Below are 22311 nucleotides of genomic sequence, written 5' to 3' on the forward strand. Positions count from 1 at the left end.
CAAGGGGATTTATTTTGGCCTCAGCGCCGGCCGCCAGCCCAATCCCCGCGCGGGCGGCGCGTGCGGCGGAGGGCGCGCCCGGCCCCTCCTCTGCGCCTGCGCGGGGCCGCGGCCGGAAGTGACTCCCGGGGCTGCACGCGGCCGGCCGGGGCCGAGGGAGACGCCCCCTCGGCTGTGGGGCTGCCCTGTCCGTCGGCCACACCAGGCCCGCGGGGCGAGGGGGCGGGGGGGAGGGACGAGCGTCCGGTTTCTCGGGGTGCCCCCCCACCCCCTCAGCTCTCGTTCCGGCCCTCAGCTGGCTGTCGCCCCCACGCCCCCTTTTCAGCCCAGCTGACGTCCGTGGGTGACGCCCAGGCCGCCACAGGCCCGTCTCCCTGACCCCAGGTAAGATTGCAAAAGCGGGGCCGCCCCGCGCCTCCCACAGCAAACGTTCAGGCACGGCTGGGCCTTAGGCAAACGTTTCTCTCCGTCGAAAGAGAGCGCGAAGACTGTCGCTGCAGACCCCTGGGGTCCAGTGAGTCCTTGGACTGTCTCCCAGGGCGCCCCTCCTCAGGAAGTCCCGGGCTGAGTGGAGAATTTCTGCCCACGGAGAAGCAGTGCTCCTTGCTTTTTAAAATTTTTTTTTCCTTTTCTTTCTTTCTTTTTTTTTTTTTGTGTGTGGTATGAGATTCATAACGTCGTTTTACAAGAACAGGAAGCTGAGAGTGTTAAAATTGGGGAAGGGGTACTACTTGGGCCATAATACCCAGTGGTGCTCAGGGCTTAGTCTTGGCTCTGTGCTGGTATGATGCCTGGAGGAGGTGCTGGGTGACTGACTCTGTGTGGCACCAGAGATCAAACCTTGCTGGGCACATGCCAGGTAGCAGTGCTCTATTTCTGCACTTCCTGCACGATTTCTCCAGAGCCTGTTAATTTTTTTTCTTTATTGCTTAAATTAGAATGCGTACTGCTGCCTCGTGTTTAATGGTTTAGGAAGCTACGAGTCCTCAGCAAGCATTTCTTTCATTCACTCATGTGGTCTAAAGGGAACAACAATAAGCAGACAGGAAATGACCCAAAAAATAACTCAAAAGTTTTTGCCAGTTCCAAAGAAGAGGTTTTCCATATTGAAACGACCGGGATGGATGAAATAAAAGTTCTAGGACGACGTTTATTATTCAAAAGATCAGAACACTGAAAATAAGAGAAGGTTCAAAAAGTTTTCAGAGGTAAGAAACAAGAATAAAGGGATAAAAATTAGGTAGGTATTGAATTTCTCTGCAAAATATTTTTATGTTAAACACTCAGTATCCCATATGTTCCCTGAGCACCACCAGGATTAATTCCTGAGTATCATTGGGTGTGATCCAAGAAGACAAAACAAAAAGAACACAAGAAATGAACTCCTATTTCTTCAAAATTCTGAAAAACACTTCTGATAATTTTGTTGAATTATTATTGGATTATAAGGGGAACAATAAAAATATTTCTACTTCTATTGTTCATGGAGTTGCTTGAGCGAGCCCAGTAACATCTTCATTATGAGACTTGTTACTGTGTTTGGCATATTGAATACATGATTATTATTTACTTTTGATCCCTCTTGTTCCTAAAGATGTGGTGCAATAAAACATATAAGTTAAAAAAGAGATTGGGATTCAGAAAACAGGAGAATCTGAAGGAAATGCATATGAAATTTAAGTGGAAGAATTAGGCTTTACTAATTTAATGTAAACTCTTCACTGGGCTTTTTTTCCTTCCCTCCCTCTCCCTTTCCGTTTTTCTTTCTTTTTTTAGGTTTTGGGTCATACCCTTCGGTGCTCTGGGATTCCTCTTGGTGATGCTTGGGGGACCATGTGGGATGCTGAAGATTGAGCCTGGGTTGTCCACCCATAAGCAAAGCAAAGTACCCCCTGTACTTTCACTTTGGCCCTACTGGCCTTTTTCCATGGGGCACCATTTTATTTTCTTTAATGTTTTTGTCTTCAAGCCACACCCAGTGGTGCTTTAGAATTTACTCTTGGCTGTGTACTCAGAGATCACTCCCGGAACCATGTGTGGTGCCAGGGATCAAACCCACTTGGCCTGTGCAAGACATATGCCCTCCCCACTGAAGTATTGATTCAGCCCAACAGGGATTCATTTTCACTGGAACAATAAGATGGCAGACTCTAAGAGGAAAAACTCGTTAAAAAATTCAATTTGCAGATAAATTAATTGGATATATTGGATATTTTATAGAGCTAATAAAATATATATAGGGCTGGAGCGATAATACAGCAGGTAGAGCGTTTACCTTGCATGTAGCCGACCCAGGTTCGATTCCTCCATCCCTCTTGGAGAGCCTGGCAAGCTACCAAGAGTATCCGGCCTGCATGGTAGAGCCTGGTAAGCTCCCCATGGTGTATTTGATATGTCAAAAACAGTAACAACATGCCTCACAATGGAAACGTTACTGGTGTCCACTCGAGTAACTCAGTGAACAATGTGAGGATAGTGCTACAAGTGCTAATAAAATGTACACATTAAAGTTGGACAAATGAAATACCTTAAAATCTAAGCAAGCTTAAAAAGAGGCAATTACTGTTCTCTGAAATTATATAAAAATAAAATTATTTAAAAAAAGCAAACTTTGTTACTCTACATTGTAGAAACGAAAGACTTTTAGAGCTTTAGAATTATAAGTATATTTTAAATCTCTTGGAGAAAGCATATAGCATCAATTTCTAAAATTTAGTTTTTGTGGTTACATCAACAGTGCTCAGGGCATATTCCTGGCTCCATTTAGGGGCCACTCCTAGTGGGACTCAGAGGACCATATGGGGTGCCTAAGATTAAACCCAGGTGGGCCTCATAAAAGGCAAGTGCCCTACTTGCTGTACTATATTGATCTAGTCCCTAAAATTTTTATTTATAATTGCGTTTGAATTTACCTTTAAAGGACATTTCAGTTTACTTTTTAAATAATGTTTTCGTATACTTCAAATTCAATAGAAAAACAATAGAAAATTGGACTGTTGAAGTGAACTTTTTTATTAAGGGGAGTACTAATTAAAGAATAAACCACAGTATAGTACCACAACAATAATAATATAATATATAAAATTAAGGGTATATCAATGAGGGTAAGCATTTATAGAAATTGGCACTCTTATTACTGGTGGGAATTTCATCTGAGGCGATTAATTTTGAAAACTATGTGGTAACACCTATTGCAATTGTGGTCTTGAGTAGCCTATGACTCAGCACTTCTTTCTCCAGGTATGTGGAAATATTTATATATACACTCCAGTGTTCATTGCAGTTCTATTAGAAGACCTCAAATTGGGCACTACCCAAGTACCCATAAGAATTATAATGGATAAATTTTGGCACATTTACAGAATAAAATATAAAATAGCAATGGGATTGAGCAGTGTACAACATGATTGGTTAGTCACACAAAATATGAAAATATTTTAAGGATAGTTTCAACTTGGTTTCTGTTTATATATACTATACCATAACAAAATGTTAATAGGTTTAATAAAAAATAAATATGTACTTATATGTGTGTGTCTCTTGCTTTTGTATAATAAGTATCACCCTTACTCCTGTTGAACTTGCTTGTTTTTCACTTCTATCTTGGATATATGTATATAAGAAAATATAAATGTTTCAAATGACTGATGTATGCTACAATTTATTATTTTTTGGTGGATACTGATACTGTTTCCATGTATTTGTAATTAAAACTAATGCAGCAGCAGGTAATCTTTATGTATGTTGTTTCACACATGTGCAATTAAACCTTCATACATAATTCCTGGACCAGAGAGTTTTATTTCATTTTGGGTTTATAATATTAAATTGATCTTCATTGAACTTGTGTAATTTTTTTCTCCCTGCACATAGTGAGTGCTATTCCTCTACAAACATGCTTTTGCCTACCTCTGTTTGCTTATTATTAGATATCTGTTCTTTTTTACTCATTTAAATGATAAAATTATTTTTGCTTGAAAGCTTCTGTTTAACTTAAGTTTATCTTAATCTCAAATGCTAAGCTTTCATAGACTTACTCAGATTTAAAATATGTGTTCTTGAAAATAAGTGAACAGCATCTACCTTTTAAATTGGGAAAGACGTTAAGCTATCACTATTGACAACTGATATGGCAGTATACAAAGAACACCCTAAACATGCTGCTAATAAATTTCAGAAACAGTAACCTAATTCAACAAAAGTTTAGCAGGCTGCAAAATCAATATACAAAAATTAGTTCTATTTTAAATGCAAACAGTGAGCTAGAAGAGAAACAAACAAAACCCACTGAAAATGTGTCCATCAACTAGGGATATAGCTCAGTGGTAGAGCACTTGAATTGCATGTGTGAGTTCTCGTGTTTGATTCCCAGCACTTGATGCTCCCCACCCAGCACCACTTCAAGCAGCTCTGAGCACTGAGTCAATCGTAGCCCATGAGCACCTTTGACCCATAGAACTAAATAAGTGCGGTTTTAATTTAAAGAATTAGCAAAGTATGTGACTTATACATCATAACCCATAAGTCACCATCGAAAGAGAGAACACAAGGAAATATTCCATGATCATGAATTGGAATAATTAACCAAAAATTACTGTACTACCCAAAGCATTATACAAGTCTGATGCAGTCTCCATTGATTCCAGTGACATTCATCAAGGACTTAGAAACAAATACAGCTAAAATTTGTATAGAATTATAAAGCTCCTTGAATATTCAAAGCTGTTTATGAGAAAAAAATGGGTGGGATTGCACTCCCAATGTTTAAATTATTTTCTAAGGCTAAAAAAGGTAAAGGTAAAGGCCCTCCCGTTGATCGTCGATTTGCTCGAGCGGGCCCAGTAATGTCTCCATTGGAGACTTTGTTGTTACTGTGTTTGGCATATCGAATACTCTCAGTAGCTTGCCGGGCTCTCCGAGAGGGGTGAAGGAATCGAACTCGGGTCGGCCATGCTGGCCGCTTGTAAGGCGAACGCCCTACCGCTGTGCTATCGCTCCAGCGATGTGGTTAAATACCATACAGTTATAGAATAGAATTGGTAGTGCAAATATATGAACAGTTAATCTACAACAAAGAAACTAGCTGGGAGAAACAGAGCAAAGAAAGTCTACTCCACAAATGAATCTGAGAAAGCTGGATCTCACATCATATACAAAAGTTTATTCAAATGGATTAAACTCTTCAAAATTATTCCAGAATCCATAAAATACATCCAGGAAACCGTAGGTGGATTCAACTCCATTGGCAAAAAAAAGCAAAAGCAAAATTAACCAATGGGCTACAACAAAGTTTTTTCATGGTGAGAGAAATGGGCTGGGAGAAAATATCTATGTGTTACAATACCTTACATAGTTCAACAAGAAAACTATGAAAAACTGGGAGAAGACATATGGCTGGCCATAAGTATATGGTAAAATATCACTTACCTGTAGGGACATGCAACCAAAATGACAATGAGACATATAGCACAGAGAGTATATAAAAAATACTGCAACGGCAGCACATATACTAAAATTGGAACGATACAGAGAAGATTAGCATGGCCCCTGCACAAGGATGACACACAAATTCGTGAAGCGTTCAATATTTTTTTGGGATCCGTGGTGGTGGGAAATGGGCACTGGTGGAGGGATGGGTATTTGATTATTGTATAATTGAAACCCAAGCACAAAAATTTGTAAGTCTACAACTGTACCTCATGGTGTCTCATAAAAATTTTAAAAAAAGATACTGCAAATAACTGACATTACTGGGGATGTGGTGAAAAAGGAGCCCTCATCCACTATTGGTGTTAATGTCATCTAATTCAATTTCTGTGGAAAATACTATGGAGGTTAAAGAAATTAAAAGTGGAAGTGTCATATAACCTTGGTTATCTATCCTAAGAACACAAAACCAGTAACTTGAAAATATTTATGCATACCTACGTTCACTGTAGTACTAGGTAAAATAGCTGAGATACATAGGAGCAACCTAAAAAGCCCATGAAATAAATGAGTAATGAAATTGTAGTATTTGTGCACAATGGAGTATTATGCTACTAGAAGAAAATATGAGATCTTGACTTTTGCTGCAATGTGGTTGCAGATAGGTTTCATGTTAAGTGGAACAGAAAGAAGGACAAAGACTGATGATGTAACTCTCATGGTATATAAAGAAAAGAATGGAATGGATAATATTTGTTGATAACAAATCTTGGATTTTGACCACAGGACTGAATTTAGCAAGAGGTGTTGGGGGGGGGGGGGTGATGACTTGGAAAGGGAGGAAGAAGCATATTAGAAGTGACACGAGGCCACTTTTAGGAAGTTTGGTGGTGGTAAAGGTACAATGCTTTGGGCACTGAATGTATAAACATTAACACTATTGTAATTATGTTACTTTAACTACAATAGAATAAAAGAGTCCTAATTATACTTAGCACTGTAGCACTGTTCTCCCGTTGTTCATTGATTTGCTAGAGCAGGCACCAGTAACGTCTCCTTTGTGAGACTTTTTACTGTTTTTGGCAAATCAAATATGCCATGGGGAGCTTGCCAGGCTCTGCTGTGTGGGCAGGATACTCTTGGTAGTTTGCCGGGCTCTCCGAGAGGGACAGAGGAATTGAACCTCATGCGGGTCGGCCGCATGCAAGGCAAATGCCCTACCTGCTGTGCTATAGCTCCAGCTCAATTTATATAATTATCCATAATGTACATATATTGTTTAATTTCCATAACTTACTGGTCTACAACAGAAAACTTAAAGACTACTGATTCTTCACTGTTTCTAGTGAGTGAAGAATAAAACATAAGGTGCTGGAGCCCTAGTAGAGTGGGGAGGGTGCTTACCTTGCATGTGGTCAACCTTGGCTCAATCCCTGGCACCAAATATAGTCACCCCAGCACTTTCAGAAATGATCCCTGAGGGCAGAGCCAGGAGTAATCCTTGATCACTAATGGGTGTGGATTTAAAAAGAATAAAAAGCAAAAATATTAAATATTTCTAAAAATCATGGGTTACATATATTCACCTATTCAAAATTCTGTTGAATCATGTTAAAATTTGTCTTCACACTAAAGATTATATCTGCAGGTACTATTTTGAAAGGAGCAGCCTGAGTCCTTATATCTCTTTAATTATAAACAAGTCAGAAAAACAAAACTAAACCACTTAAAAATCCAGGAATTTCCAATGTGTCTTACCCTTTTTCTTTTCTTTTCTTTTTTTTATGTAGGAGTACTGCTATTTATTCAGCCACTGATTAGCTGATTGAATTGGGCATGAACTCCACCTTACTTTTTTTTTCATAGTTTTATTTATTTATTTTCCGTCTTATATTTATTGAATCACTGTGGGAAAAGTTACTAAGCTTTCAGGTTTAAGTCTCGGTCATACAATGATCAAACACCTCTCCCTCACCAGTACTCACATTTCACCACCAAGAACCCCAATATACCCTCCCTTCCACCTCACCCAATGCCTGTGAGGCAGATGATTTCTACTTAACTCTTCTCTACATTGATTACTTTCATCATTTCGACAAAAGATGCACCATTATTGTTTAGAATTCCCCCCCAACAATCAGAATTGCTGAAAAGGCATTGTGAGATACTCTGTTTTCTATAGCTGGTTATGAGAATCATATAATGTTGCGCGGCCGCTATTGCGGCCGTGCAATTTACACTTGTTATGTTTGAAATCACCCAGAAAATTCTCAAACAAGTGTTGCTGAGGTCTCTGTAACTACATAGTAACAAATGTTCTACGTGAGAAAATTAGTGTTTGGGGTGTATTTTGGTAACTTTTACCCATAAAAAAACAAACCTCAAAAAAGTGTGGGATATGTCTGATGATAGTGTTTTTTATCATAAAGAATCAGAAAGGTCAAATTATTTTTAGACAGACACTGCTATTTATAATTCTCCTTTCTCCCCATTTTTAAAATTGATTTACTCTGATGATGCTTTCAGGGATAGTTGAGTGAATATATCATTCCAGCATCATACCCTCACAGAGTGTCTGTTTCCTTTCACCTCTGACCATTTGTCATTCCCTCACTATATAGCTTTATACCCCACTTTTGAAAGAGATTTTCCAATATCTACCTCTCCTTCTGACTGATTTCACTCAGCCTGATACTCTCTAGTCCCAACCATGTAGTGACAGATTGCATGGTTTTATGTTTTCTTATAGCCAAATAACTGTGTTTTATGTAAATGTAGCATTTCATGCAAATTATATGCAAATATATAATTATATAAAAATATATAAGCCATCACTGAAATGTAATGAATACATAATGCCAGCATCACACCCACCTCCAGAGTTTCTGCTTCCACAAATAGCCCAGAGGGATTTATATATACATATGAATTTATACGTATGATTATGTGTTATATTTTATGTAATTACACAATATTTTTATATTTAATATAAGATATAGTACATTTTTTACTTTTTGTTTCTTTCCTTTTTGTCTCTTGGAAGTCAGGAGAGGGTTATTGGGTCACATCCAATGTTGCTCAGGGACTATTCCTTGCTCTGTACTCAGGAGTGACCCCTGGTGGTGCATGGGATAACCATATGCATATGGAGGTATAGGGATTTGATTCAGGTTTGACCAAATGAAAGTCTGTGTGTAGTCTACCCACTGTGCTCTATCTCTCTGGCTGTACTATACACTACAATTTCTTCATTCAGTCATCTACTATTAGACACTTGGGTTGTTTCCAGATCTTGGCTGTTGTGAATATAGCTGCAGTGAACAGTGGGACACAAATAGTGTTTTTGCACCGTTGAGGAAGATGTGGAGAAATGCAGTTGCTGGGTTGTATGGGACAATTCTTAGCTTTTTGATATGTGTTCATATTGTTTTTCCAAAGAGGTAGAACTAGTTGACATTTCCACTAACAGTAGATGAGAGATCCATTTCCGTATATCCATGCCAGGATTGATTTGTTGTTCTTTTCTTGTGTGCCAATCTGGCTGGTGTGAGGCGATAGCTCATTGTTGCTTTGATTTGCATTTCCCTGATAACAAGTGATGTGGAACATTTTTAAATATACTATTACCTAATATACCTATCTGTTTCTCTTATTTGTCTGTTCATCTATTCTCCCTATTTTTTGATGGGATTGTTTTACTTTTGTTGCGAAGTTTTACAAGTGCTCTGTATATAAACCCTTTGTCAGATAAGTGGTGGATAAATATTTTCTCTCAGTTTGTGGGGTGCTTTTTATTCTGATCATTTTTTATTTATGGTGCAGAAGCTTTTTAGTTTGATGTAGTTCTGTTTGTTTATTTTTGCTTCTGTTTTCTTGGCCAGTGGCATTGAGTGATGGATTGAAGATACTGCTAGATTTAATTTCACGAACGGTTCTTTCTATGTTTTCCTCAACATAATTGTTATATTGAGGTCTGATATCAAGGTTTTAACCTATTTTGATTTTACTTTTGTAAACGATGTGAGAATATTCTTTAATGAAGTTTTTGGAATACAAAAAGGGTAAGTGTGTTTTTTGTTAATGAATATTTTGTTTCTTATTTAGCTATTCTAACTGTATTCAATTCTAACTTAACATGTGTAATTTTATTTATTTTCTTATTTTTCTTCAATAAGAAATGCTTCATGAATTTGCCTGTCACCCTTATCAGGAGCTGTACTAATCCTCCTTTATTATACCAATTTTAGAATATGTAATGCTGAAATGAGTGTGAATGAATATGTGCAATCTTTATATTAATAAAATGAAATAATAGTATTCATGGGTCCCCTGGAATATTAATAAAGATAATATTGAATAATATTGAGCTACTTGATAATAGCATTTACTAATAATATGTGACTTAGTGACTGTTCAGTCTACAGTTATATGTCGTTTATCTTTCAGAAAATGGTGAAATTTTATTTTTTTTTACAGTTCGCTTTATATTTAAGTAACATTGAATTACAACTTAAGTTTCAGATGTGCATTATTAAAATAAGCGTACATGTTTCCTTTGCCCTGGCATAATCACACTCTTTGCCCCCGTCTCCAATGGTGAGGAACCTTTCAGCACTTGCCACATCACACCTTACTCTGTCCTTTCTGGTGATCATTAATTACTGTGATAGTCCAAAAAGCGATAGCACAGTGGGTAGGGCATTTGCCTTGCACGCAGCCAACATAGGCGACACGGGTTTGATTCCTTTGCCCCTCTCAGAGAGCCTGGCAAGCTACCGAGAGTATCTTTCCCACACGGCAGAGCCTGGCAAGCTACTCGTGATGTATTTGATATACCAAACATAGTAACAACCAAGTCTCACAGTGGAGACGTTACTGGGCCCACTCGAGAAAATCGATGAACAACGGGAGGACAGTGACAGTGACAGTCCAAAAATGTGTTATTATTCTATTTTGTTTATGTAGTCTTATCTATATATCATGTGTAAGTGAAATAATATGGTGTTATTCTTTGTCTGGCTTATTTTACTTAACATAACACCCTCTAAGCTCATTCATGTTGCAAATATCAATATTTCATCATTCTTCATACATGAATAATATTTTATTGTATGGGCTGGAGCAATAGCTCAGCTGGTAGGGCGTTTGCTTTGCATGCAGCCAACATGGCCAACCCGAGTTCGATTCCTCTGCCTCTCTCTGAGAGCCCAGCAAGCTACCAAGGGTATCTCGGCCACACGGCAAAGCCTGGAAGCTCCCCATGACATTCAATATGCCAAACACAGTAACAACAAGTCTCACAATGGAGACCTTAATGGGCCTGCTCGAGCAAATCGATGAACAATGGGAGGACAGTGATTTTATTGTATATATGCACCATATCTTCTTTATACATTTGTCATTAAGTGCATACTTAAGTTTTTGTTTTTGCGTTTTGTTACTATTGCTGCAATAAACATGGACATGTGTGTGTGTGTGTGTGTGTGTGTGTCTATATATCTTTGAAATAGTGGTTTTGTATTAGTTCCAGGAATGAAATTGTATAAGGTTTCTATTTTTCTCTTTTTAGCAATATGCATACACTTTTCATAATGACTACATCGTTTGTTGGTTCACAAACAATATATGGGGTTCTTTATTTATGGGTCCTAAAACTTTATTCTTTCAATGTAAAAAGGATAAATAAGTTAAGAGTTGTGAATATTACCACATTTACATCAGGGTCTTGGTTGTAGAACAAGTTCAGATGAGATCTTTGGGATGGGCCCTAACTAAGCTAGCTTTAGAATATCCTTATAAGTAGGAGAGATGGGGAGACAGACATAATCAAAGAGAAGACACTACAAAGGCACTAGAAGAATCTATATATAAGCTAATAAATGCTGGTGGCTATGAGATATGAGGAGAGAAGAATGGAATGGATAGATTCTCACAAATTCAGAGGGATCAACTCTATTAAATCTTTATTTCAGGCTTATTAGTCTTGAAACCAGTTGCAAAATAAATTTCTGATTTTTAATTCCTAGATCTCTTTTCATTGTGTTGATGGTTCCAAGGGAAGTATTATGCCCAGGTACAATTAAAAACCTTCTTATTTGGAATAATAGATACATAGGAAGTTCTGAAGAAAATGCAAACATCCTACTTATCTTTCTACTAGTTTTCTGCAGTGATTACATATGATATAATTCAATATCAAACAGCAATTTAGCATTTATTCAGTGTGTGAATATTGTTGTCATTTAATCCCTTACTTAGATTCTTATAACCTCACTGCAGTCAAGACAAAACTATTCCATTTCCACTTAAGATCTCCCTCATACTTCCTCTTTACATCGGTGGTATAAAGTGACATTCCTACATCCCTACATCTCACTATTTCTCACCATTAACAACCACTAATATAATTTGCATATGTATAAATTTGTTTTTTCAAGAATGTTGTATTAATGAAAGTGCATAATATTTTGAGATTGAAATTTGAAATTGTTATTAAGTGTAATGCCCTTGATAATGATACAAGCTATTTCTTGTATCAAATATTTCTACTAGCACATCTGCTCTTCTCTCTTTGAGGTCTTCCTTGATCACATCTCTGCACTGCTTTGTGAGCTTGGACGTTCACTTGAGGTTGCCTAAGGCAGGCGCCAAGCCACGTTGGTGAATAGGCTCAAGAGTTTTCTAAGATAGGCTTTTTTTTGTGGCTATCTCTCTCTTGGCATTCTTTGCACAATCATGGAGGTGCTGAACCAGTCGATCGTATTCCTCGTCAATGTTGTCAACAATGGCATCTTCCCATGTTGCCGCAATAGTGCCAAAGAGCTCCCAGTTGGTGGTCGTTCTGGGAGTTCTCTTCTTAAACTTTTCAGCCCTTTCTCCCCATTGTGTGAAGTAGAATTTTGCATGAAGGAGACGGTGGTCCGATCCTGTTTGGAATTTTGGGAAACAGCGACATCAGATAGGCAAAACTGTCAATTGAATATGATGTGGTCTATTTCGTTGTGGAATCGTCCACCGGGAGACTCCTATGTCCAACGTTTAGATTGGCCTTCTGGAATCTTGAGTTACCATGGATGGTTTTGGTCGACATGATGAACTCAGACAGTCTCTCACCCTGTTCGTTCCATTCTAGGCCATGGGTCCTGAAGTGAAGTTCTTCGGCTGATCTTCTCGGTCCTATCTTGGCATTAAAATCACCCACAATGATCTTATAGAAGGTGTGGTCTTCTTTATAGAACTTCTCCAGCTCCATGTAGAACTTCTCAGTTTTTCCTTCATGATAATTGGATGTTGGTGCGTAGACAACGAAGATAGAAACTGCCGGCAGTGAGCCACATCTATTCAAATATAAACGTTGATTCGGGTTGTTAGGCATTCGAATGAAGGAAGACCTCAAAGAGAGAAAAGCAGAAGTGCTGGTAGATGTGGCAGAAGCCAGGAAAAGTATTCGTAATGCCCGCCTGTACTTCGCCAACTACAAGACCAAGAGGACTGCCCTCCGACATCCTGATGGATCTATCACATCTTCCAGAACGGCAATGGAGATTATCCATGACTTCTATTCAAATCTCTTCGATAGCCATGCCCACCTGCTGACATACCAAATTCCACAGGATGGATATGTCGTTCCCAACGTTCTCCCTTCCAAAATCCGACACGCCATTTCATCAGTAAAGAAACAAACAGCACCCGGCCCAGACAAGGTCAGACCTGAACACCTGAAGAACCTGCCGTCAGTACTCATCAATACGCTGGCTCAGCTCTTCACACGCTACCTGTCTGAATGCAAGGTTCCGTCCCAATGGAAAACCAGCAGGACTGTACTACCGTACAAGAAGGGAGACATCCATGACATTGGCAACTATCGCCCGATCTGCCTATTGTCTGTCATCTACAAGTTGTTCACTCGAGTCATCCTGAATAGGATTGGCAGAACACTAGATGAAGGACAGCCATGCGAGCAAGCCAGGTTCCGCAAAGGATTCAGCACCATCGACCATATCCACACGATAACCAAGCTCATTGAGGTTTCTCAGGAGTTCAAGATGCCGCTCTGTCTAATGTTCATTTATTTAAAGAAGGCCTTTGATTCTGTTGAGATGGAAGCAGTCATTGAAGCCCTAGCCAATCAGGGCATTCAAACTCAACACATCAGGATCCTCCGTGAGCTGTATTACGGATTCACTACCAGGATCTCACCATTCTAGAAAGAAGTAATCATTGATGTCAAGAGAGGGGTTCGGCAGTGATACCATTTCACCGAGACTCTTCAGTGCCACCCTCGAGAACATCATGCGACAACTGGAATGGGAAGGTATGGGAGTGAAGATAGATGGTCGGCAACTACACCACCTCCACTTTGCTGATGACATTGTTTTAATATCACCAAACATTAGCCAAGCGGCACAAATGCTGGCCGACTTCGACTGTGAGTATGGAAAGGTCGGACTACAGCTGAATCTTACGAAGACAATGTTTGTGAGAAACAGTCTCTTTCCTGATGCTCCATTCGCTCTCAACGGAACAACCATCTCTGAATGCAACAGCTATGTGTACCGAGGTCTAGAAGTCAACATGACAAATGACCTGGCACCCAAGCTGCGCAGGAGGAAGAGAGCAGCTTGGAATGCCTTCAAGAGCGTCGAAGAAATAGTTAAGAGGATGAAGAACCTCCGGCTCCAGGCACATCTCTTTGATTCCACTGTTCTTCCTGCATTAACATATGCCTCAGAGACCTAGGTCCTATGCAAACAGGATGAGAACACTATTCGGGTCTCCCAAAGAGGAATTGAAAGAACTATGCTTGGAATATCACATTTCACCCAAATGAGAGAAAGAATCCAGAGTTCTGTCCTCCGTCGACGATCAAGAATCAGGGACACTGTCTCGTTTGCCAAGGCGTCCAAAATCAGATGTGCTGGTCACATAATGAGATTTAGAGACGACTGATGGACTAGAGCTGTTACCGACTGTATTCTGTGGGATGTCAAAAGACCACGTGGCCACCCACCTACCAGATGGTCAGACTTCTTCATGAAGATCATGAATGATCTTTTGAGGCTCTTCATGATCCCAGAGCGAACAGATGCCATTGAGCTACACTAGCACGTGACAGGGACAAATGGAGACGTTACTGGCGCCCGCTCAAGCAAATAGACGATTAACGGGAAGTGATCAAATATTTCTAATGTTAGAAAATTTCTAATCTTGTATTTTTTAGTTTTAATTTTTTGAATCACCGTGAGAGAACATTACAAAGCTGTTCTTTTAAAATTTTTTTTTTATTTATCAGTAGATGATCTAGTATCCATCCCTCCACCAGTGTCCATTCTCCACCACCAATAATCCCAGTATCCGTCCCACCACTCTCACCCTGTCCTGCCCCCCTCGCCCCACCCCACCTCTGTGGAAGGGCATTCCCTTTTGTTCTTTCTCTCCTTTTGGGTGTTGTGGTCTGCAATAGAGGATTTGAGTGGCCATCATGTTCCATCTATAGTCTACTTTCGGCACATATCTCCTATCCTGAACGGATAGGAGATACTCTTTTTTTTTTACTTTTTGGATCACATCCTGCAATGATTAGGGGTTATTCCTGGCTCTGCACTCAGGAATTACTCCTGGTGGTGCTTGGGGGACCATATGGGATGCCGGGGATCGAACTCAGGTCAGCCGTATGCAAGGCAAATGCCCTATCCGCTGTGCTATTGCTCCAGCCCCCTCAAAATACTCTTTACCTGATGTTCCCTTCTCTGTCTGAGCTGTTCTCTCCCCCAGAATATGTGAGGCCAGCTTCCAAGCCTTGCAGCTAATCTCCTGGTACTTATCTCCACTATTCTTCAGTGTTAGTCTCCCATTTCGTTACCTTATATTCCACAGATGAGTGCAATCTTTCTGTGTCTGTCCCTCTCTTTCTGATTCATTTCACTTAACATGATACTTTCCATGTTGATCCACTTATATGCAAATTTCATGACTTCATCTTTTCTAACAGCTGCATAGTATTCCGTTCTGTTGATGTACCAGAGTTTTTTAACCAGTCATTTGTTCTCGGGCACTCGGGTTGTTTCCAGATTCTGGCTATTGTAAACAGTGCTGCAATGAACATAGGAGTGCAGGTGTTATTTCTACTATACTTTTTTGCCTCTCCTGGATATATTCCCGGAAGTGGTATTGCTGGGTCAAATGGGAGCTCAATTTCTAATTTTTTGAGAATCGTCCATACTGTTTTCCAAAAGGGTTGAACCAGTAGGCATTCCCACCAGCAGTGAAAGAGAGTCCCTTTCTCCCCACATCCGTGCCAACACTGGTTGATTTTGTTCTTTTGGATGTGGGCCAGCCTCTGTGATGTGAGGTGTTGAAATTGGTAGTGGGACAGGAATTTTTCTGCTTCCATGGTATTAGGTCAAGGGACTTAGCATTAGGTATATCATGTCTCAAGTCTCAGGCCTATTATTCCATAAGTTATCTTGATGGATCCATGTATACAATGATAGTAGCAAAAAAAAAAGGCAAAATAGAAGTATATTTTCAAAGTTCTAGTGTGTTGTCTGGGTTTTAGGCAATGGGCTCAAGGGGTTGTGCCCTTTCTCCCCTGCTCAATCAACCACAGAGCTGTATAGTTCTGACTTTAATTTAGAGCTAGTCACACTATAACTTTCTCATAATAAAAGAAAAATCAAAATGAAATTATACTATACTCCTCAAATTATTCATATGAAATATGTCAGAGATAACAATCGATCCTTTGTATAAAGAAGAAAGCAGTTGGGCAACACTGAGAGCCTGCTATTCCACTACCAAATTTTTATTTGCTTATTTATCTCAAAGAAACATTTTGAGTTTTCTTCTTTTCACATTAAAATATATATAAAAAACTTTTATTTGTAATTTTATCTTGGGTTGGGGCACATCCAGTAATGTTCAGGGCTTTATCCTGCTTTTGTGCTTTTTCATACCAAATACGGTATGTGGTGCCAGAGACTGAACCAGATTTTCCTCATGCAAACCAAGTATTTTCACTCCTGTATTATCTCCAACTCATGTAAATATAATTTTTTAAAAAAATTTATTGAATCACCGTGAGAACAGTTACAAAGCTTTCAGGTTTTAGTCTCGGTCATACACCCATCAAACACCCATTTCTTTACCAGTGCATATTTTCCACCACCAAGAACCCCCACAGACCCCCCATGCCACCCTCCCCATGCCTGTGAGGCAGATGATTTCCACTTAACTCTCTCTCTACTATGATTACATTCATTATTTCGACAAAAAATGCACCATTATTATTTGGAATTTTCCCCCAACAATCAAACCTGCTGAAAAGCCATCATGAAATAAATAATTTGTTTTCTATAGCTGGTTATGTAGACCATATAATGTCACATGGCTGCCATAATAATTTGGATTTCTGATATTTTACTAATTAAGTCTGGAGAGATTCCCGCCAAAAGCTGAATAGTTCTGAGATTGGTTTGTGTGCCTCTGGGGCCATGGCCATGCTCGAGAGCCGCTTGTTGGGGACAACTTGTGGTCTCAGCAGGGCAAGAAGGACGTGCTGGTTCTGTCCCCCATCCCATGAGGCCACAGTTGCCCTGTCACCTCCGGCTCATACCTGGCTGTCCAATAAGCTCTGAGGTGGTGGCCACCATGCCATGGGGCGGGGGGGGGGGGGGGTGGAATGGTGGAAGAGACAGACACCCTTTCCCTCATGGTTGGGGGGGGCAGCGCTATAGCCTACTGCATAGTCCATTCACATTTCTACCAGAAGCTGCTGGGTTCTGAATTAGGTCCGTGTGCCTCTGGGGCTATGGCTGTGCCAGAGCGCCGCTTGTGGCGGTGCAACATGTGGTCTCAGCAGGGCAAGAAGGACATGCTGGTTCCGCTCCTCATCCCATGAGGCTGCAGTCATTTTTGTTTTGGGGCTTCTCCTGGATGTGCTTTGGATTACTCTGACTCTACACTGAGGGTTCACTTCTGGTAGGGCTTTGGGGACCATGTGGCTGTTGAGGATTGAGTCCTGGTTGGCTATGTGCAAAGTAAGCTCCCGAAAAACTGTCCTTTTACTCTGGCCTTCAAATATAATTTTTAATTAATGGAAAAGAAGTACCTGTGACAAACTGACATGGCAAAATATTTACAAAGTATAAATGTTGTGAAAAATGAAAGTCGTCTTTAGTTTCCAGATTTCTGGTTCTCTTCCCAGAACGACAGATACATGTAACAATATTTTGTTCTACTGACATCCAAAGAATTGCAAACTACATATGATCACTGCTGTCAAAATATTCTCAGTGTTCTAAGGGAGATAGATATCTAAACCTACTATTACCATATAGTGTGATAAGGTGTGATACGGCATAATAAGAAAGTTCATGGCACTCTCACATATTAGAGAATCATGCATAATAATAAATGAAAGAGAAGTAAGTTAAAATGCCCTAAACTCCAGAGTTTGTAAATCACAGGGACCAGACTCCAGAAATAATCCATTAGAGTCAAAGTCCATGTTTTTTTTTTCTGGAAAATGCATGTTTTATCTGTAGACTTTTACATTTTCGGTTTCAATTTATTTATAAGGTGTCTCAGGGAAGAAAATTCATTGTGAGGGGGGATTTCCCAACTACGGAAGCAAAATAATGACAAAATTTTATTATGAATGGACATTCCTTGGGAAATTCCATTTTCCTTTGATATTTTACTTGGTAGGCTTCCAAGAATGTGGAAAGAAATTTACTGCACTTACAAAACAGCCCCTGAATTTTGCAGCATATTTTGCTCTATAAAATGACTTCAAAACTCAAGTTATTTTCTTTTGTCTGTCTCAATTCCAGACAATAAGCATAAGAAAAATATACAAAATCATACTAATCTTTTTGCTTGCTTCTTAGATAATGCATGCATAGACTTAAGCTCCCCCTCTCCCTTTTTTCTTTAGGAAGTTAGTATGTGAAGGAAATTACATGTGCAGTACCATATTTAGCATGTGTTTTTGATAGATAGAAAGTAGTGGGAGAAAGAAGATTTTCTGTGTAGTACCCTAGGACAAGTTAGAGCAGTAGAAACTGTAACTGAACCAGGGATTAGTAGCTGGATCAGTTGCCAAAGATAACTGCAAGGTTTATTGTGAAATAAGGAGTATGTAGGAAGATTCTGTATTCAATTCTCATAATAGTGAAAGTGAATAGAAATGTATCCCCTGCCAGGGAAGCCATGCACAATTCCAGGGACATTATTCCCAAAGGGAAGATGTTATTCATGTGGAATAGATTGAGAATATATTCATGGAGTTGGGCAGAGTGGGAACCCCATGGGATACTTCTCTGAGAGGCCATGAGTTCTGATTATAATCAGAATTTATAAACCTGGTAATATATATATAATAGTAATCATTAATTTTTTACAAAGCTCTGCCCTTTGAGCAAAGTATTTTATCTGGTTTGAAAGAAAGAAAAGTAGACCCCATGAGCTTTGAAGTTCTCCTGTTCATACCACTTTCATAGAGCATCAAACTCATCTTGGAGCACTATATAATCAGACAAGAAAAATTAAGACATGGTTATATCTCAACAGACAGAAATAATAATGTTGTTCAAACCATAAACTGTGCAAATATTCTTACTCTTTGCTCAAAAATGAGTAATTGTGCCCCCCTTACATCTTTAGCTCAATTTTATTCCTTTCTCTGTCGAGATAAGAATTGTTTTACATTCAATGAGAGAATTAGCCTTGCTTTGGAGCAGCATCTAGTGCAGATAAGGTCCCTGTTTTCCTTGAATGCTCTAACAAACTACCCAACAAAAGTGATTATATAATTATTATGATTTATTCGAACTGGAGCAATAGCACAGCAGGTAGGGTATTTGCCTTGCATGCGGCTGACTGGGGTTAGATTCCTCCATCCCCCTCGGAGAACCCAGCAAGCGACTGAGAGTATTCCGCCCATAAGGCAGAGCCTGGCAAGCTACCCGTGGTGTATTCAGTATGCCAAACACAGTAACAACAAGTCTCACAATGGAGACATTACTAGTGCCTGCTTGAGCAAATTGATGAACAACGAGAGGACAGTGCTACAGTGCTATAATTCTTTAATAAGCTCTATCTAAAATACTATTACTGAGTTGTCCAGTGATTCCCCTCATTGCAACAAGTAGATGAATCCAGGTTTATCAAACTACAGATTCCTAGAGGAATCTGGAATTGACAGGAGCATTAACAAGTTCACAGAACAGTTATTACCCTACCAAGATTCCTCATTATTGTCATCTCAATCAGAGAACTGACTGCACTGACTTCTTTTGGGACATGCCTGTGATCTTGGCTCTACTCACATTATCAAGCAGCTATGGAAGAGATTCTGGTTCGTTGTAATCTTATTCTTCAAGTCCTTTGTTGATATGAAGATAAAATACTGAATTTCTAATGTAAGTGGGACAACTACAACAATTCACACCTCATGTTTATTATATATCAGGATCTCTTCAAAGAAATTTACATGCAGTCATTTAATACAAAAATACTAATTCTCTGTAGAAATTGAGATAATGATACTAATTACTTGTGGAGCTTAATTTACACAATTATTGAATTCAGAATTCCAGTGAACAGAATTATAATGATACAATATAAATCTGTTTAACTTCTTATGAAGTAGTATTAGACTACTGAGAGACTGAGTGTGAATGGATTATTTGGTAAACTTCAACAACCTAAATCAAATTAACAGTTATATGTAAGCAAGTCACTGTCACTGTCACTGTTCTCCCGTTGTTCATTGATTTGCTCAAGCGGGCCCAGTAACATTGTGAGACTTGTTGTTACTGTGTTTGGCATAACGAATATGTCACAGGTAGCTTGTCAGGCTTTGCTATGAGGGCAAGATACTCTCAGTAGTTTGCTGGGCTCTCTGAGAGGGGCGGAGGAATCGAACTCAGGTCGGGCGACCCAGCCTTGTGCAAGGCAAACGCCCTACCCGCTGTGCTATCACGCCAGCCCAAGTATATCTGTTAAATAAGCTCAGTCTAATAATCTTAAAATATTGATGTGTCATTTTAGCAGTAATTTAATGATAATATCTTTTAATGGGAAATAATTCCACTGACTATAAATTTTCTTTTACTTACTGGCATTAATTTGACATTTATCAATTGCCTGTTAGTGATGCCCTAAGAAATTAACAGAATTGTATACATAAGGCTTTATTCAATAGATTTTTTCCCCTTTGTCCAAACACAAAACATTTAAGTCTTTGTCAGGTTTAAGTAAGAATTGTCTGCTCTGTAAGATGATAGGCAAAGCTGACTTTTGAAGCTTAGGAAGGGAATTTTCAAACTCTGTGGCCACACTCTTATTCCTGATGTAAACTTCATGAAGACAAGGGTCTTATTTGTTTCTGTACTCCTTTGAATTGGAGATAGCAGTGATAAAGCTAATATTGATAGTAATACATCATCTGAAGCTTTACGATATGGAATGAAATTCTTATGTGTAGACCAAGGGTGCAATTTTGGGTTTAAACTATGCAGGATTGTCTGGCATACTTATTTCCATTTTTTCCTCATTTGCATTTTCATGTTTGAAAATAATGATAGTTTTTGTCAAGAGGTAAAGTTATGAGAAAAAACTAGATTTTAGAAAATTATTACAGCTATTATAATTCTCAATATTCTAGACCATATACAACACAGTATAATTTTCTGTCAGCTATTTACAAAATTAAAATAGTATTTAATGTTAAAAGTAAAATTAAACCATGTTACCAAGCTAGTGTAGCCCTTTAACATTGCAGGGTGTGGTTCCATAGCCAAAAAGGGAAGCAAGTCCATGGCTTGGAGGCCAGCCGCACACGCTAGGGGAAAAGGCAGCTCAGCTAGAGAGGGGAGCACCAAATAAAGGGTGTTGGGAGGATCCCCCCCAGGATGGGAGAAGCATGCTGAAAGTAGACTGTAGACCGAACATGATTGCCACTCAATGCCTCTTTTGCAAACCACAGCACCCAAAAGGAGAGAGAGAACAAAAGGGAATGCCCTGCCACAGAGGCAGGGTGGGATGGTGGGGGATGGGAGGTGGGAGGGATACTGGGACCCGTGGTGGTGGAAATGGGCACTGGTGGAGGGATGGGTATTCGATCATTGTATAACTGAAACCCAAGCAGAAAAATTTGTAAGTCTACAACTGTACCTCATGGTGTTTCACTAATTTCACGGTCATGGTCACGGTCCTCCCGTTGTTCATTGATTTGCTCAAGCAGGCCCAGTAACGTCTCCATCGTGAGAGTTGTTGTTACTGTGTTTGGCATATTGAATACATCACGGGTAGCTTGCCAGGCTTTGCCTTGCGGGCGAGATACTCTCAGTAGTTTGCCGGGCTCTCCGAGAGAGGCGGAGGAATTGAACTCGGGCTGGCCATGTTGGCGGCGTGCAAGGCAAAGAATGCCATAAAACTTGTACTTCAAACGTGTTTTTAATGATATTATTGCATCGACAATAGAATAAAAAATAAATAAGATTTATATAAAAAACAAAAAAGAGGAGCAATCAAGATTAACAAAATAATAAAATATAAACAAAAAATAATTCCAAATAAATGCTAAAACAAACTGAAAAATTTGGAGAATATTTTGATTCAAGTGAAATTATATGTAACATTCAAATTTTTCTTAATTGAGTTAATTAAAACTGATGATTGAAGGAATAAATATTCTTTTTTTATGTAGGAGTACTGCTATTTATTCAGCCATTGATTAAGCTTTTGGGGCAGAGACTTCACATTACCTTTTTTTTTTTTAATTGTATCACCGTGAGATACAGTTACAAAGCTTTCATGTTAGAGATTCATCCGTACAATGATCAAACCCCCATCCCTCCACTGAGTGTGATTAGTGCA

The 22311-nt window shown here is 39.3% G+C and overlaps 1 non-coding gene across 1 annotated transcript; it reads left to right on the forward strand.

Annotated features, from left to right (window-relative positions):
• The first annotated feature begins 5487 nt into the window (after positions 1–5487).
• LOC130022845 (U6 spliceosomal RNA) lies at positions 5488–5592 on the forward strand. Its single transcript, XR_008792324.1, has one exon. It is a non-coding gene; the product is annotated as a U6 spliceosomal RNA (small nuclear RNA).
• Positions 5593–22311: the final 16719 nt, after the last annotated feature.

Source organism: Sorex fumeus, unplaced genomic scaffold (genome assembly GCF_029834395.1).
Source record: "Sorex fumeus unplaced genomic scaffold, SorFum_2.1 ptg000002l, whole genome shotgun sequence".
NCBI lineage: Eukaryota > Metazoa > Chordata > Mammalia > Eulipotyphla > Soricidae > Sorex > Sorex fumeus.